Source organism: Sycon ciliatum, chromosome 9 (genome assembly GCF_964019385.1).
Source record: "Sycon ciliatum chromosome 9, ocSycCili1.1, whole genome shotgun sequence".
NCBI lineage: Eukaryota > Metazoa > Porifera > Calcarea > Leucosolenida > Sycettidae > Sycon > Sycon ciliatum.
The window spans coordinates 28691205-28711134 of record NC_088651.1 but is presented as its reverse complement, the minus strand read 5'-3'; the positions used below and the strand labels follow the sequence as shown (position 1 = coordinate 28711134).

At 45.6% G+C, this 19930-nt stretch overlaps 1 long non-coding RNA gene across 1 annotated transcript; it reads left to right on the top strand.

The window, feature by feature from the left end:
* Positions 1-12166: 12166 nt before the first annotated feature.
* LOC135824756 (uncharacterized) lies at positions 12167-13916 on the top strand. Its single transcript, XR_010554940.1, has 2 exons — positions 12167-12230; positions 13314-13916. It is a non-coding gene; the product is annotated as an uncharacterized LOC135824756 (long non-coding RNA).
* The last annotated feature ends 6014 nt before the right edge of the window (positions 13917-19930 follow it).

The window sequence follows — 19930 nt, the reverse complement described above, 5'->3', positions numbered from 1 at the left end:
CCTTGTGGGCGGGGCTAATATGTGGGACGTGTACGCTGAAATGGGATGATTCCGAAAAGAGAAAAAGGTCACCTTCTAGCAGAATTCTACCCACTTCTGCAGCTTATGCTGATATTTAGCAAGTATACTACTGTCCTGATGTTGGACATCAGGAAAATGGGGTAACTACCAGTGCTTCGGCCAAAAAACTGGTTTTCCGGTATTTTTTGGCCTAAATTGGCAATTGTGAGTATGCTATGTTTGGCCCCTCCCCCGAGTGAAACCGGCCGGTAGAACTTGATAAAAATTTGTCTCCGTACACTAGATATCCAACGGAACAAAGTACAATCATTTGAAGCCACGTTTCAAACAAAACAAATTGGACCCGAGGGGTAGGAGCCACCTTAAGGGGGCAGCCTACCCATAAATTTCATATGGCATTCAATTGACCGTAACTTTGGTGTTTCTCAGTGGATCTGAGTGAAATTTTGACCACACACTCCTGCCACTATGCTGGCTCTCAGGACATGATTTACAAGTTCTTGCGCCTCACTGACAGGCTTTCCAGGCCGGAAAAATTCAAATTTTCGGCATAGTGCTTCGGTGTGCAAGCCACCCAGGAGCCAAACAAATGCATTTACATTTTTTTTACATTTTCGCGCCCATTCTGTCCGTGCGCGGGACCCAAACCTAAAACAAGTCCAGAAGCAGCCATGGGTGGTGGGGTAGGGCCCGTCAACGTGGCCCTGGAATCTGTCACAACGGAACGAGTGGGCGTTCTCTCACGGACTCCCACAGACCCAAGTCAATTTTTGAATTTTTTTAAGTTTAGCACGTGCTACGAGGTCGTACCTTTGATACAACATCCAGTGCTGGGACCTCCACAGCAAGCCATTTCCACCGCGCTGCACACCAAATCCAGGATGCCCTCAGAAACCGGCAAAGACTGCCACTCACGTTTCACTACTGCCTAGTACTGAATCCTACCTGACTTCTTGACACGACTGAAACTTGCCAAAGTCACTAAATCAACGTCAACTACAATAATCAAGCCACATATCTGCAACGTCACGAGGGTGCTGGCAAAAGTCCTGCTGCACGGCGGCGGGCTTCGCCGTGCAGCCCAATACGTGTTTTTTAAACGTGATTTTTTGGACTTTTTTGGACTTGGGGCAAAATTCTGCACACTTTCGCGTGTTTCCATAATACGACAAGTTGCGAACGGTCTGCTCACATTCAAATACAGTGCTGCCAACAAATGACAGCATGCAAAAAAAAATCTTTCCTTGCAAGGGCACATTTTCGGCCATAACTCTTGAACGGCTGGTCAGATAGGGACACAATTTTCAGAGAATTTGCAGCTATTCATGCTCTTTCAACTGACGTAGCACTCAATATGAATTTACAAATTCGATTTTTCAGCGAATTCTTGGGTAGTCTGCCAACTTAATGACCTCCCCTATGCAATTCCCGATATTTCTTTGTTATATTATTATTAAATAATCTACGTGGAGATAATAATTTTAATATAGCTATGCATAGGATGAAGGCCGCAGACACCACGCAACTACGTTACTTGTTTGACATGTATTTACTGTGTATTTATTTATTTATTTATTTATTTATTCAACATCTCCTGGCCCGTCCGAAGACTGCCAATAAACATGAGAGGTCAGGTGATAGCCAACCACGGCAAGCTAAAAGGGAAAAAAAGAAAGATGCTGTCAGAGAGGGAAAGGAGATAGGGAGAGAAAAAGAAAGGGAGGCACATTAATAATACATGGGATCACTTCGGATGAGACAGTGTGGAAAGCTGGACTGTGAATTTCCTGATATCCTGGCATGTCTTAATGCTAGTAGGCAGGTTAGACCAAAGGGAGTATGCTGAGAAGAAAGGGGATTTCAAAAACAGAGAGGAACTAGCTCGGGGCAGTGATAAGGCATTGCGTGTTGGTCTAGTGGTAACAAACCAGTTGTACTTGGCAATATGTTTCGGGACTTGGGCTAGGAAGATTTTTTGCACAAGGATACAAAGATGCTGCTGATGTCGGGCAAGAAGAGGGTGCGTGGAAGCAAGTTTATAAAGACAAAGGGAGGCAAATGTTTGGTCTTTTCGAAACAGAATTTTCAGAAGCAAGCGTTGATGTACCTCCAGTCTGTGGAGTAAAGTCTGAGACAACCCGCTCCAAGCTATATCGCAATAGTCAAATATAGGCAAAATGTACGACTTAAAGAACAATTTTCTGCAGTTATCATTCAAGTGTTGGCAGTGGGGTTGTAGCATACCTAAGGACGCACTCGCCCGCTTGCACACAGACTGGACTTGTGGAGACCAGGAGAGTTGGCGGTCGAGAATAACGCCCAGGTGCTTGTGCTCGTTAACAACTTTAATAGGTGTACTATTTAGACCAGGAAAATACAGAAGTTGAGTGGGGATTTTATAACAAAAATATTATTGAAAACCCATAATCGATTTTCTTGTTCCTATCATCAGTGGGAAAATACGGAACTAAGGATACAACCAAAGAAACTGAAGTTAAGTACTGTAAATAGAAAGGTGTTAGAAATAACAACAAGATACAAAAAAGGGTTTGCTCCCCACACCGGAGCTCGCGCTATTCCGCCGACTTTACTTGACACTTGACTGACTCACGACTGCCATCCAGAGCACACGAGAAGTCCATCGAACCTTTGACTCGGCAAACCTGCAAGAAAGCACCACTCCCTGCTCAATACACAGTGTTTCGGGGAATTCACCCCTCATCAGTTGAGCTTGAGTAGGCTGAGGAAGATTGTGCCTGAAGAGCACCACTTATATAGTGCTCTCCAGGCACAAACATCACCAGGGATACAAACTTACAGAGACGCTCCGTTTCAAGCGCGACAAACACCTCTCCGGTGTGGGGAGCAAACCCTTTCTTACAAATCATCGCCGAAGTCGCAACCACTACTTCGTACTGCTGTGCCCAGCGCGGGCTTGCGACTAGTTGGTTTGGAGGTGACAGCGTTGCGAATGACCGAGGGTCCTCGACGTCTGTCTCACCGTCCAGGAGCGACACTGACTCACGCTGCTATCTGGTGTTCACGAGGTGTTTGTCGCGCTTGAAACGGAGCGTCTCTGTAAGTTTGCATCCCTGGTGATGTTTGTGCCTGGAGAGCACTATATAAGTGGTGCTCTTCAGGCACAATCTTCCTCGGCCTACTCAAGCTCAACTGATGAGGGGTGAATTCCCCGAAACACTGTGTATTGAGCAGGGAGTGGTGCTTTCTTGCAGGTTTGCCGAGTCAAAGGTTCGATGGACTTCTCGCGTGCTCTGGATGGCAGTCGTGAGTCAGTCAAGTGTCAAGTAAAGTCGGCGGAATAGCGCGAGCTCCGGTGTGGGGAGCAAACCCTTTCTTACAAATCATCGCCGAAGTCGCAACCACTACTTCGTAACAAGATACAAGTGCAATAAAACCACTAGAGGAAACGGAAAACTTAACAAGATTACGTAACCAAAGGCGAGAAGGCGCTAAACGAAGTGTCAACCTACGAATACAACTTCAGTGCAACTACGTGCTCCTTCTGCTTACACAAAACAGGCTTGTGAAAACGTATACAAACTGCCTCAAGGACTTTCAACTGCTGGACATAACGCGCACGACACAGTACAGAAAAATCGAAAAATGATTTTTTCTGTACTGTGTCGTGCGCGTTATGTCCAACAGTTGAACGTCCTTGAGGCAGTTTGTATACGCATTCATAAGCCTGTTTTGTGTAAGCAGAAGGAGCACGTTGTTGCACTGAAGTTGTATTCGTAGGTTGACACTTCGTTTAGCGCCTTCTCGCCTTTGGTTACGTAATCTTGTTACCTTTTGCGTTTCCTCTAGTGGTTTTATTGCACTTGTATCTTGTTGTTATTTCTAACACCTTTCTACCAAAGGCGAGAAGGCGCTAAACGAAGTGTCAACCTACGAATACAACTTCAGTGCAACAACGTGCTCCTTCTGCTTACACAAAACAGGCTTATGAATACGTATACAAACTGCCTCAAGGACTTTCAACTGTTGGACATAACGCGCACGACACAGTACAGAAAAATCATTTTTTCTCTTGTATCTACTTTTCCACAATATCCTTTAACATGTTATTCACAGTGGGTCCAATGTTATTAGGCATTTCGCCTGTTTTGATTTCCACAATAAATAAAGTATACAACAACAACAACAACAACAACAACAACAACAACAACAACAACAACAACAACAACAACAACAACAACAACAACAACAACAACAACAACAACAACAACAACAACAACAACAACAACAACAACAACAACAACAACAACAACAACAACAACAACAACAACAACAACAACAACAACAACAACAACAACAACAACAACAACAACAACAACAACAACAACAACAACAACAACAACAACAACAACAACAACAACAACAACAACAACAACAACAACAACAACAACAACAACAACAACAACAACAACAACAACAACAACAACAACAACAACAACAACAACAACAACAACAACAACAACAACAACAACAACAACAACAACAACAACAACAACAACAACAACAACAACAACAACAACAACAACAACAACAACAACAACAACAACAACAACAACAACAACAACAACAACAACAACAACAACAACAACAACAACAACAACAACAACAACAACAACAACAACAACAACAACAACAACAACAACAACAACAACAACAACAACAACAACAACAACAACAACAACAACAACAACAACAACAACAACAACAACAACAACAACAACAACAACAACAACAACAACAACAACAACAACAACAACAACAACAACAACAACAACAACAACAACAACAACAACAACAACAACAACAACAACAACAACAACAACAACAACAACAACAACAACAACAACAACAACAACAACAACAACAACAACAACAACAACAACAACAACAACAACAACAACAACAACAACAACAACAACAACAACAACAACAACAACAACAACAACAACAACAACAACAACAACAACAACAACAACAACAACAACAACAACAACAACAACAACAACAACAACAACAACAACAACAACAACAACAACAACAACAACAACAACAACAACAACAACAACAACAACAACAACAACAACAACAACAACAACAACAACAACAACAACAACAACAACAACAACAACAACAACAACAACAACAACAACAACAACAACAACAACAACAACAACAACAACAACAACAACAACAACAACAACAACAACAACAACAACAACAACAACAACAACAACAACAACAACAACAACAACAACAACAACAACAACAACAACAACAACAACAACAACAACAACAACAACAACAACAACAACAACAACAACAACAACAACAACAACAACAACAACAACAACAACAACAACAACAACAACAACAACAACAACAACAACAACAACAACAACAACAACAACAACAACAACAACAACAACAACAACAACAACAACAACAACAACAACAACAACAACAACAACAGTCCCGAAAAGGTGCTAGGAAACCATAAAGGACACAAGACAAGAACCAAGTGCAAACTTCCGTACTGCGCCGCACGGTCCGTGAGAACCTCGCGCGGGATCAGCAGTAATTAGAAAGGTACGCAGAGTTCATGACACGCATTACCAAAAAGGGAAGTGTGAAGAGGTCAAAAGTAGACTCTACGAGGTGAATAGCAATTTCTGGACATGAAAATAAAATAGAGGCCCACTGGCTTTGTGTTTTACTTTTTTCATATCTATTTGTATCTATTGTATGGCCTAATCCTTCATCTTTCCAAATATGTGACAATTGCTCATGCTGTGATCCCAGAGACTTTATAGCAGGATGTTTTCGACAGGCCAATTTTTTGGCCTAAATTTCAGTGTATGGAATTCTGGACATGAAAGTAAAATAGCGTCAATAGGCATCCTATACTGCACCATTTTTGTTATTTTTTCTATTGGTGGACTGCAGTTGGCCTCTTCACACTTCCAGCCAACAGGTCCAAGACTATACAGCGTCTGTGAAGTGGAGTGCACATGGGGAAGCCAACGATTCGTCCATTACTTCTTATTTTACTCAAAATTCAAAATTCTCAGGCGACATAGTACCACAAAACTCGTTGAAATGCCTCCCACGAAAAGGCTATCAACAAGGCACCGACACGAGGAGAAACTACAACAGCCCAGCTGTCAACTACAACAAGAAAAAACTTCATCAACCTGACTGACTTGACTCTACACGCGACGAATCATTATTTTACTCGAAATGTCCAGAAATGTCCAATGTCCAGAAATAGCAATTCACCTCGTACAAGTGCGATTCCAGTCAAACATCAGATCACAGAAAACTGTCGCAGGCAAGTCACGCTACACGTATGCATGCGTGCCACCACCAGATCTGCCGTCCTAGCGCTAGCCCAATCGCGCGTGTTCACATGATCATTAGGGAGGTTCCGGAGTACGATTTTTCGTGCCAAAATCCGTAGAGGCGCTACGGATTTTTTATACGTCGTTTTCGAGCAGTGAAATGTTCCGGAGTACGGAACTTATGTGTTTGCCGTCATTGCCTAGGTTACGATCGCAAACACGTCACATTCCCGCGCTATGCCTTTTTATTTTGAAAGTTTGTACCGAAATCAAAACTTCCCGCGGAAAATCCATGTTTCTCGTACCAAATTTGTACGCGAAAAATCTTTCTGCACCCGATGACGCAAAATCTCCATACGAAACATGGTTCGTGTGAAAGCCAGTCCACACGGATTCTCCGTGCCGAAAAATCGTATGGAGCACTCCTGGAAAAAATCCGTAGCGCCCACACGGATTTTGGCACGGAAAATCGTACCCCGGAACCTCTCTAATAATGACATAAGACATAGTGCTGCGACTGCAAACTTCGGCAGCTGGCACATGGCAAGAAAGAAACGAAAATAATTCAAAAACAGTTCGAACACAACGAAGAAATCAGTTTGAGAGAACAACGAGAGAGCTTTGGAAGCTCAGGGCCCTACGCTATGCTTTTTTGCCTTGATGACCTAGACAAAAAAAGCATAGGGATGTTATAAATTCTTTAAAAAATTCCTTTTTTTAAGACATAACCTGGGATTCGAACCCGCACTATCGCGCGCCCTGCATGCATCCCCCGATACACTTCGCATACATACTAATTCTTCCAAGTTGTTTCACATTGTTATCTTGCATTTGAAAGCCCTATTTGAATATGCATTGTGGCCAGCCGTCTTTGATGGCACGGTACGGTAGGGGATAGGTACGGGACAGGTACGATCGAGGGTAATACGACACCGTCTCCCATACCGTACCGAACCATCAAACACAGCTGGCCACATACAGCTGCCCGCAATATTTAGAAAAGCGATCCTGTCAGCTTTTCTATTATTGTGTTCACATGGCGCTACCTAACGACACCGCTATTCAGACACGTTGTCTACGTAGCTACGTAAGTTTCTACGTAAGATGCTCGGTACCTGGTCCTGCAGGGAGGCCGGAGCTACTCCATGGGCATGGCTCCTACCATCGCGCGGCCGGATGGCCGCATGCGTGTGCATTGCAGACTTTTTGTTGTTGCCTTTTCGGATGTGCATGCACGAGGAACTTCCTTCTTTGGAACTGCTTCTTGCATGAGCTGTTTCGGATATTTCGTCTCCTGGCCTGGCTTATTTCGTTTCGGTGCTGCTGAGACCTCCTTTCGCGGAATATTACTCAATGACCAGTTCCCTTTGATTCATTTGCTTGTGTTGACTCTTTCATTTACGAAAAGTGTGCTGATTTTGGGCGGAATGCAATAAATAATGGAAAAGCTGACAGGATCTCCTTTCTAAATTTAGCTTTTCCGCTGCCGCGGCCTCCTTTTACGGAATACTCAATGACAGGTGATCTCTGAGTTGACCAGTTTCCTTCGATTCATTTGCTTATGCTCACCCTTTCATTTACGGAAACGTGTGCTGATTTTATTCGGATTTAGATCCATTTTTATCTCTTTGCCCTTGCCTACAGTGTGCGAAGAACGCAAGTTCCCCTTCTCGACGGTAAGGCTTATGTTAGATGTGTTGTCAAAATACTCATATTCATTGCACATTAGTACGTTACAAGTAAGGCACTGGTCAGTGGCATACTATCGTTGGCAGTTCCCAATCTGGAGGGAAAGGTTCAAGGACTCGTTGACCGAGTTTGCCAAATAAATTCGCATATCAGGGAAAATCTCCATTGTGGAGAGGTTCAGTAACTTGTTTGCTTCATACGAAACAAGCCAATGGGTGCAGTTTCGTCTCGTGAAAATCTCGTACTTGTATGATTGCATTTGTTTACTCGAGTCTGGGCTGTTTGAGTGAGTACTGCCGAGATTGCACTGCCCCAAATAAAGTTTCGTGCTGCCAAAGCAAGAATTACGATCTGCAATCTGTTTGTAGTACCAAGAGTACATAACCCCCCGTACTCTTGGTAGTACCTGTAGTACCTGCAAGAATGTGCAGTACATGTATCGTACTTTCTCTGTTGCTGTTTCAGTTGCCGTCATGTTGCTAAAGAAAGGTTCACTGGAGAGGTTCTGCAAAACGAAAATTCGAACGAAGTTTCGCGACAGTCCTTGCAAAAGTGTGTACGAAGTTTTGCACGAACTTTGCGTTCTGCACATTTTCGTAGTTTGCGCGGGCCAAGTGCACGTACGCCATGACTCGATCTCACGAAATTTCCTACAACAGTTCATTTCGCGTTCCCTGCAAGTTTCGCGTCCAAAGTTGCGAAGTTTCGCACTTCATGATGTAGAGCGAAAGTTTGTACGCATTTTCGTTTTGCAGAACCTCTCTAGTGACTCTTTTGTTTCATACGAGACGAGTCAATGAGTCGGTGTGGCTTAGAATCTTTTGCTGTAGAAGAAATCTATTCGTATGTCTATTGGAGAAATAATTGTATTCACTGGTTATAAAATAGGTTAAGACAAACTCACAGAATAAATACCATCGGTCCCTTGGTGTTCGTCCTAAAGAGGTTCGACTGGATATCATTCATACTCACCAAAAGATGTGTAAGATTTTATTATCATGGAGTGCCTTGTTTATCTCCCAGTATCAGTACCTCCAACCATAGCCTTGACCCTTTTATCCTCAGGATCAGTGTAGTTGTTAGAACGAGGTGTCGGACTCAGCAATGTATTTGTTTACATTTTAATACATGTTTATTGTTCCTCCTTTGCTGTGTTTTAGAAAATCGTGGACTAACAGTTTGAAGTCATTGAACTACTTCCAAGAGTTGTATCGACATCAACAGGATTACGATTTCAGTGCAATATGATGCTGGATGACCTTATCACGATAACCCATGATTATAAACCATGATAAACACAGAATCAACAAAAACATCTGCGACACGCACCTGGCGCATGGCTACATTTCTTAAATAAATCTGATCGAGGGTGGGGAAATCTGAAATATCTGAAAGGCAAGAGAAATTTATGGCAGAGTCATGAAATTCTGCAACAGCAACAAGCACAGAATGACCTCCGTATAAAAAAAGTATCACCACCTGACTACTCACATGTTTCCCCGCAGAAGAACATGCATTATGCTAGTGCCATTTTCTGCAAGAAAAGGCTTGCACATCAATGCGTATAATCAAGAGTACATAACCCCCATTATGTACTCTTGGTATAATACGGTATTGATATGATCAAGAGTACATAAACCTCTTGATATGATGTGAAAGCCATCATTTACATATTGATATACAGTAGAGTCGCGCGCCCAAGAACGTTGTTTCCAAGGGGTTAGCCTGGGACGTTCTTATTTTTCAGCAATCTGGCTGCGTTCTTGTACTGTTGTAGCACGTTCTTAGAAACAATCCGTACTGGATCATAATAATGTATCTCACAATCTTCCAGAAAACCAACACCGCCGTTCTTAGCTTTAGGCTGTGGCGTTCTTAGAATTTCAGGCTGGACGTTCTTGGGCTCCACGTTCTTCAGCGCGCGACTCTACTGTAGGGCATTCCATTGATTGGTAACAGAAAAAAACAAAAGAAATTATAGCAATAAAAACTGCTTTATGGCAGTTTTCTAAAAAAAGTTATTGTGTTCTAGTCCATGGACCCCGTCTAAAAAGTAAGAAATTAACGAAATGTGATAGCTGAAAATTAAAATTTCACACAAAACCTCACAATAATCACACACAGAATTAAAAGCTACATGTAGAAGACCTTTTCCCCTCGTGATCTTCTTTCCTATGCATGCATGTTGCCAATTGTTGGTGCAGTACAAGATAAAGTTGAAAGCAGCATTTCAAGTGTTGTGATTATTGTGAGGTTTTGTGTGAAATTTTAATTTTCAGCTATCACATTTCGTTAATTTCTTACTTTTTAGACGGGGTCCATGGACTAGAACACAATAACTTTTTTTAGAAAACTGCCATAAAGCAGTTTTTATTGCTATAATTCAAATAGGGCTTTCAAACGCAAGATAATAACGTAAAGCAACTTGGAAGAATGGGTATGAATGCGAAGTGTATGGGGGAATGCATGTAGGGGGATAGTGCGGGTTCGAATCCCAGGATATGCCTGAAAAAAGGAGAATTGAAAAATTTATAACATCCTATGCTTTTTTGCCGTCAGATACGGATAGCGCCAGGCGTGACACAAACAAACACACAAACAAACACCAAATTAAAGCTGTGTGGACCCTGGCTAGCGCCAGACGTTACTGAAGTAACGTCTTCTGCATAGCTACGGGAATAAATTTATCAAGTAGAACAATGTAAGTCCAGTGGGGAGAAGTAAGAATCAGAGGCGACAGGGGAGCCTGCCGTGACTTTCTCGCTGTCATTATTCGTGTTGCTTGATTGGCTCGTCTGTGTTTCAACACTGCATTTATAATCCAGCTGGGCTAGATTTGTATTGCGGACACCTGGAGAAACATCATGAGCAAACCGAAGACAATTACAATATTTTTAATTTTTGGACTGCTTGCCCAAAAAAATACCGTACAGCCCCGTGTTGTGAACCCTCTAAGATTCTCTAAATTGTCAGGATCGTACGACCACATGGCACGAGGACAACTCTTTTCCTTTACACAGTATATTTCACTTCATCGAATAATTAACAATGAACACTAATAACACCAGCTATTTATAGCATGCAAAAAAACAGCGTACATGCAAACATACGCATATAAAACGGGACATAACAGCGTATACAGCAAAACGCACACAGCGCATATAGCGTATGCCATGCAGCAACATCAGCGGTACGGCGGAGTCGAAATACAACATTGCAACGAATACAATGCCATAAGCGCGAAGGCCTTTCCCAATTGAGAACTGGTGGTTTGCAACATTCTCCCCACCAAAGGGCTTCTCACCGCCGTACAACAATGCACACAAGTCAAAAGTGATCCGGGGCTCTGACTACGCGCCCAGAACGCGTCATCTCCTGCTGCCGTGGTGGTGGTAACGGTGCTGACGGTTCATACGCTGGCTGCTGAGGGACGATAGCAGGTTGAGCGGCATCGGCAAGCCCAGGAGCCACGTCCTGTGACGATACTTCTAATGGCACTAACCTCTGGATCGGCCTCAACAGGGTACTGGTACTCAACTTAAAGGGGCACTCCGGCTTCATTTTCGACGCCGAGTTTTCGATGCCAAGACGAAGGTAGGTGAAAGAGAAGACCCCTCGAACAAGAACGAGTCTCCAGAAGCAATCGAGTCGAGCAGGAAGACGACTTTTGAATTTCGCCGAGCGAGCGCTGATGACGTAATGAGGGATTAGCTTGCCAGTGGAAATGCACCTGCGCACATACATTTTACACACTTTTTGGCCAATTTTCAATCGAAGAGGAGGTTGTTTGCTATGTTCTCCCAACGTCGTGAGTGATCCCGTCTTCTTTACCCTTCCAGGTACCCTGAAGGTCCTCCAGACGAGAATTTATCTCCAGCAAAGTGTTGTTGATCCGCTAAATTCGTCTCGAGACATATTCAGTGCTGATAAATGTAGAATGTTGAATCTGTGATAATTGTCGACGATGGAGAGAGAGAGGCTGATAGCCGCTGTCCCAGGGAGAGTGAAGCTGCTGGAAGTAACAATGGGGAGCCCGTTTGTATCATCTGAACAACCAGACTTCAAAGCAGCTTGACCATATCGGAGGGCGCCTCGTTGCTTATCGTGAATATTACACCGACATGAATTACTACAAGTATACTGGTGAGTTTTTATCTTGTTTTGTTCGTATGCTAGTACCCTGGCCTGGAGTTCTCGTTAGCACATTCCTATTCCCTGGCGGTTTCTAAACATTCCGTTTAAGTTAGTACTGAATACGTGATCAAGTATTCCGATTTGGGTAGATGTGGAATTTGGACATGTATTTTATAAAAAAATTCTATCCTAAGTTTCCAAATAGAGAAATGTAGAGAAATGGTTGCCCAAATACAACAAAATTGATTCTGCAGTTCTACAACTTGTACTGAAATCCAGTCAAAGTAAAAATTAATGATTCTTCATGACAGTTGGGGTCAATGAAATCTGATCCAGGCATAACGAATGGTGACGCCTGCCACCCCGGGAACGAATGCCCATTTGGTGGGGGATACCAAAGTACTCGAAAGTGGTGTGTGTTTCAATGTGGCATTTTGGAAGTTTTATATGATCTCTGGTCAATGCAACATACGATAGCCATCATGAATTCCAGGCCTCGAACGCAACTCAGACCAGAATCGGCAGTTCCCTAAGTTAGATGCTTTATAATTCCATGGCCCCAGCTGTAGTTATACCGTAAAATCCCGCCAGAGCGCCCCTACCTCCTCGACGCTTCAGGTGGGGAGGGGCGGATGGGCGAGTCCTACTTGCCGCATTCAGTGCCACATGAAAAAGTACTCGCCCTACGAAAACTGTTCGTGCATCTCATACACCGACCAAAGGTCACTGAGAGCCAGGAGTCGAACAGATCCGACAAAACGCAGGGTTTGTGCGATCCCTGGTCAGGAGGGTGGGCACTGTTGCATACATTTCCAACGGGGTCGAGCACACGTCTGCAGTGCAGTACGGCATCACAGACTGCGACAGAGTCATACGAGGATACAATCAATCACGTCCCTGACAAGAAGTCAGGGAGGGGCGGATGGGAGAGACGGGGCGCTCTGGCGGGATTTTACGGTCGAGTTTTTTCTTGCACATTATTCTTATAGTCGATAGGTTTATACTGATGGCCACAAACAACGGCAGTTCAAACTTCACTGATGTGTTCATGAGCTGAGAGATTTCTCTCCACTATTTCTGTTGTGCACACAGGTCTGTCCAATATGCATTGACCGTATTGGGTATGGTCTCTGCTCTGAGAAGGGAATCGCTGGAGCCACAGTCCAACTATACAGGCTTTCAAGAAACAGAGAGGAGCCATCTGTGCAAGCTGATACCTGATGTGTACCGACAGAATTCTCACGAGATACCTTTTGGACTACGTCTGGTGTATACTTCATAGTACTCCTTCGACTACGGTCTAGAATCAAGTCGACTGAAACAAGTTTAAACAACTCTGGCTTCAAACGAGCCGTCGATTAGACAAACAAAACATTCTCTCATATACTAGAGCACTCTGACAACTCATGACCTATTCCTAACGATTGCCACCGCTTATAAATATGTAGAGTGCTGATTGGAATGTGCTCACAATCTCAACAGTGCTATAATTATTTGAACAATGTGTTAGAATATTCCACTTTTCCTTCCATAAATGTTGTATCCACATATAATCCACAGTGCTGCAAAGTTTCAGAGTTCTCAGGGTATCAAACAAAATTATTTCAAATACAGTGAAATTGTTCGTGGACATTATAGCGTAACTTGTAGTCCCCTGGTCCTTTTCTTTGCTATAAATTAATCCTTTGCTCTCTATATATTGTAGCCGCCGGCAAGTCCAACAGTGAAATTGTTAGTTCATATTTATAATGTGGGAGGGGGAGGGGGGGGGGGGGGGGTTGAACATATTTCTATATATAAGGGACCTGCAACTGCAATACCACAGTACAGTAGCCAGCAAATATGTAGAAAACAGAAATACATGTTACCATCATTGTACATGGACGGGCGCAGCAGGCCGAAGCTATCAGCCAGAACAGGATTTACAATCACCTAGAGATACTTGAGCTATTCCAGTATTCTCCGTGAGCTGTCCCATTCCACAATGGTTCATGCCACCATTATTTCTGGTAGTATCCATGTGCATAATTCCAAGACCATCTCGGATTCTTCAGCAATTTGTGCCACGGCAAAAGACAACGCTTGACTCGGTCACTGGGGCTGTCAAACTTCCCATCACAAATGAACTTCAATTTCTCATCTGTTTCAAGTATGTGTACTGCCATGACTTGACCGTGATTCATCCACAGCTGGGCGAAGATTGTGGCGTTGAATTCCATAGCGCACCTTCTTGCTGCCATGCACGAGTATGTTGAGAGAAGTGAACATATTTTTACTAAAAAACAACAGCCACTGAAGAGGATAGCAATATCCTTGGGTGAATCTCCTGCAGGTACACGTTGTTGGTAGGTCTACTAGTCCGTCTCCATATCGTCAAGTTCAGAAATCACCTGTACTACATATCTTGTAGAAGGGATCCTGATCGAATAATTCCTGGTCGTAAAATTCACTAAACTGAGTCGGAGACAAATAGTCAGTACTCCCCGATTCCGTCAAGCTGCTTTGAAGTCTGGATGCTCATGTGATGCTAACAAACTCCCCGTTGTTACTTCCAGCAGCTTCACTTTCCCTGCGACAGCGGCTATCAACCTCTCTCTCCATCGTCGACAATTATCACAGATTCAACATTCTACATTTATCAGCACTGCACTGGGTGAATATGTCTCAAGACGAATTTAGCGGATCAACAACGCTTTGCTGGAGATAAATTCTCCTCTGGAGGACCTTCAGGGTACCTGGAAGGATATAGAAGACGGGATCGCTCACGACGTTGAGAGAACATAGAAAACAACCTCCTCTTCGATTGAAAATTGGCCAAAACGTATGCGAAATGTATGTGCGCAGATGCATTTCCACTGGCAAGCTAATCCCTCATTACGTCATCAGCGCTCGCTCGGCGAAATTCAAAAGTCGTCTTCCTGCTCGACTCGATCGCTTCTGGAGACTCGTTCTTGTTCGAGGCATCTTCTCTTTCACCAACCTTCGTCTTGGCATCGAAAACTCGGCGTCGAAAATGAAGCCGGAGTGCCCCTTTAACCTTGGCAACACGACGCTTACCATCTCGACCAGGGAATAACTCGATGATCCGTCCCAAACGCCAGAACTGTTTGCGCTTGGTATCATCGAGAACAAAGACAACATCACCCACAGCTAAAGGGCGCGTCATGGTCTGTTGGTGCTTGTTCAGCTGACTTAGGTACTCCACCTCCCAACGATTCTTGACATGCTTCAGTGCCCGACTGAGGTAACGCAATCTCGATGACATCTGCGCAGCGTCCAGGGTACCTGCTGGCTTCTCTGACGACACCTAGATGTTACCCATCATCATTGCAGGGGTTACTGGTGGCTCATCCAGGCTATCAGACACATAAGTTAGCGGACGACTATTCACCACTGCTTCAACCTTATACAAGAGGGTCTCAAGCTCCTGGACCTTCAGAAACGCTGTTCCCATTACCTTTTTCAAGGCACTCCTCACTGTACTAACCATTCGCTCATAGAAGCCTCCATGCCATGGTGCAGCTGGAGGATTGAACATCCATGGCACACTCAGTTTGTCAGATGCCGCCTTGAACGTTGTAGCGTTGTCAGCCCTGATCCGAGACGGCAAACTACGTCTCGCGACAAACTTCCGAAATGCTATCAAGAATGACTCAGTACTTAAACTATCGACCACCTCCAAGTGAACTGCTCTGGTGGTGGCACACACAAACAATGCTAGCCATTCCTTCGGAGATGACTCACCACGGCGCACGTACAACGGACCAGCATAGTCGATGCCGGTAGTTGCGAACGGCCTCTCGTGAACAACTCGGTCTTCTGGCAGCGGCGGGCAGACTTCTGAGGCAGCCTTAGCCTTGTAGCGGCGGCATGTAACACATCGCTGAGTAATGTTGCGTAGCGCTCGTCGACCACCGATAATCCAGAATTTCTGACGGATGAACGACAAGACTCCTTCTACACCTTGGTGCATCCTTTCAACATGCATTTTCTCCAACAGCAACTCGGTCAGATGATGTTTGCCTAACAGGACTGGGTGCTTGGCTCCATACGCCAACTCGCTGTGCTGAGGTCATCCCCCGGTTCTGAGCACTCCATGCTCATCCAGAAACGGTGCAAGCTGATACACCTTCGACCCAGGCTTCACTGGTTGACCTTGCTTGATCAGCTCAAGATCCTCAGCGAAACATGCGGCTTGAACGATGCGGTACAATACGTTGTCTGCTGCAAAATAGAGTTCAGCACGAGGCTCAGTGTGCTTCCACTGCAACATCCGAGTCACCATGCCCTGTGCCCTCGACCATTTACTGAATCAGAGCCACCATTCCTTATCAGATTCTCGACTACAGGCGGTGGCTGACACTCGTACTTCTACACTGGACTCATCTGTAGCTGCAGTTGAGGATGCGGTGGGCCAGTCATTGGGCTCCGTGATCCAGGTTGGTCCGCCCCTCCAGAACGGACTACGGATCTGCTGTGCACTACTCCCACGCGACGGTAAATCTGCTGGGTTGTGAAGGCCCGGGCAATGGTTCCACACAATGCCGACCTTCTTCGATATCTCCTGGACTTGACTGACGCGGTTAGCCACAAATGTTTTCCATTTGTACGATGGATTACTGATCCAATGAACGGTAGTGAGACTGTCAGTCCAGCCATAGACTTGCGTGACGGTCACACGCAGCTCCTTCACCACAAACTCAGCGTAGCGAGCCGCTAGACATACTGCTTGTAACTCAAGGCGGGCTAACGTGGGCAGAGACACGGGTGCCACTTTGGCCTTGGCAAATACCAAGTGCGACTGTCCATTGACGACTGCATACAAACAACATCCAAACGCTTTCTCACTGGCATCCGCGAAGGCATGAAGCGCAATTGGCGTGTCAAGATTGCAGCAAATCCAACGTGGTATGTCAATGCTCATCACTTCGGCCAACTCTCCCCACCATTGCGCACATGCGGCTGCGATGTCATCAAGCAACTTATCATTCCAGTCGCCTCCGACTTTCCAGGCTTGCTGTAGCAGTATCTTTCCCGGCACAACTACCGGTGCTGCTAGACCTAGCGGATCAAACACTGACGCAACACACTTGAGGAGGGATCGCTGGGTCCAAACAGACGGCCTATCGGACTCTCCTAGCGCTGCTATGCTGAGCAAGTCATCACGGGTTTTCCATTTCAGACCGAGGACTTTATCTCCGGCCTCTGGATCGAACGGGATTTCGTTGCCTCGCCACTTGCGTAACTCCATGCCTGCATCTGTAAGCACACGCACGCTGAACTCTTGCATCTCCTTGGCTTCCGAGGCATTTGAGACACTAGAGACCAAATCGTCAACGTAGAAACTCGTGAGCAAGAGATCAATACGATCTCGCTCTTTGGGTACAGACAACGCCCGTAGCTCCTTCAAGTGATGCTGAATCACCGCAGTAAGCATGTATGGCGAGCAGTTTACGCCAAATGGCAGTTTCGTTAGCCTCCAGGCTAACAGTTCATCGCTGTCGCTTCGACCGGGCACAAGAGACGCAGGTCCGGACGGTCTTCGGGATTAACCGCGACCATGAAGAAAGCCTTGCGGATGTCCGCTTGCAGCGCTCTCTTATATTCACGGAACCTTAATAGCATACCGGCGAGACTCGGCAATAGCGACGGTCCAGGGTCAACCATGTCGTTCAACGACTTGCCATCTGGAGCCGTCGCCGAGGCATTGAACACCACTCTTAACTTCGTGGTTGCAGCGTGCTCGCGGAATACACCATGATGCGGTACATAGTACCCGGCATTGCTCTCACATGGCTCCAGCTCAATTGCTCCAAGCTCGCGGTACTCCCTGATCAGCACATCATCATAGAGCGCACGCTTCCCATTCCTCTTCAGCTTTTCAAGAAGCCGCATTGCGATGACTCTAGCTTGAGCATAGTTATCCGTTGGGCGACGCTCATTTCGCCACAAGAGACCCACTTGGTACCCGCTGCCCTGGCGACATAGCGGGAAAGATGGCAGGTGCTGATGTTGTTCCGGAGGTTCATCCAACTGCCATAGTTTGTTGATGTGGGCTGTGACACATGACACGGTCACCGGCTGACGTTTCGACTTGGTGCAGACGCTGGATCAGATAATACACTACCTATCTCTGTGCCATCTCACCATTAACTTCCTTCTTGCTGTGCAGTACCGCGTTGATATAGTCTGCACCAATCAGCATGTGTATTTCGTCTGATGTCCCTTGTTGAGGCTTGTCACTCAGCTCTACTCCCCAACTGTGCCACTGCGCAATGGTCTGCGGACTTGCGCACTTCAGGTCCAGCTCTAGCGTTGGTTTCACGAACGCGCTTACCCGAATGCTAGCGGAGCTACCCTTGATCGTGATGGCGTACTTATCCATGCGCTGTTGGGTTGGTTCTGCGCCGAACGGCTTCACCTCTACATTTTCAACCCCAACGTGTTCTGCATCGATTGCTGACACCAACGCTGCAGTCACGAATGACGCGTCGGCGCCCAAGTCCAGGAACACGCGAACCTTCGCGTTTCGAGTTCTTCCCTCAACTCGTGCCACTCCGGTCATCAGCCGCACACTTGGCGAGTGTAGACAGCACGATCCAACATTCTTCTCCGTTACTATCTCAGTTGGTTTCTCCCGGCTGTAACCTACTCAATCCAACACATCATGTATTAGCAGGTGGTGTTTCCTCTGGCATTTCGTGCATCTCGAGCCTGACCGACATTCTCTGGCCATATGGCCATACTTAAGGCAGTTCCAGCAGAGTCTCTCTCGCTGCAGAAAAACCTTTCTCCCTTCCTGTGGCAGCGACTTTAGCTGCTTCTCTGCATCTGCGACCGATATCGCCATGCACTGTGCCGACGCCGTGGGCCTTGCCACGGATCGTTCTACTGGCTTCCTGGCAGTTCACCCTGTCGTCCGTGCGCGACCTGGTAAGATGCGCCGGTCTCCTGTACCTGGCGCAGAGACATCCCGTAGCACTGCCGTTCGACCAGGTACGTCTTCATCTCAGGTCTGCATTGCTCCAAGATTACCTGCTTTGCCATTGCTTGCAGCACCGGGGACATTTTACCTATATCGGCGCTATACTTGGTGTCCACCTCGCCATCTTCTGTCATAGCGAGTGTGGCCCACACCTCTACCTCTCGGCAAACACGGACAACGTATTGGTGAAACGACTCATCTGACCGCTGCTTGCCTGTCAGCAATGTCTTCCACGCTTTATCCGGAGTCTTTCCGAGCGAGGCAAGCAACTCTCGCTTTGCTTCCTCGTAATTATTGCATCCAATACATATCCCCTCCGCTTTGCTACCCGCTAGCACGATGCGCAGTCGCAGCAGCCATTCGCTTTCCTCGAACTCGTTCTTGGAACAGATGTCCTCGAACAGGTCAAGATAACGCTCCAATGGCTGCGTTTCATCATATGAGGGGATTTTCATCAACTGTTGACGCCCACCGTTGTGACTGGAAGCTTCCTCTGTACCTCCCATTGCGGCTTTACCATCACCCTCATACGCATTGGCGATGTGCTCGTTAATCTCCTTTAGTGTTTTGGCAAACTCCGTGCGGAGCGCCTCCTCTCGCCGTTTGGCACTGCGCTCCTCACGCTCGTAGTACTGTTGGAGCCTCTGCTCCACATGTACCTTCAACAACTCGCCTTCTAATCCTAACCGCTCTCCATTGTCGATAAAGCTGGATTCCAAATTGT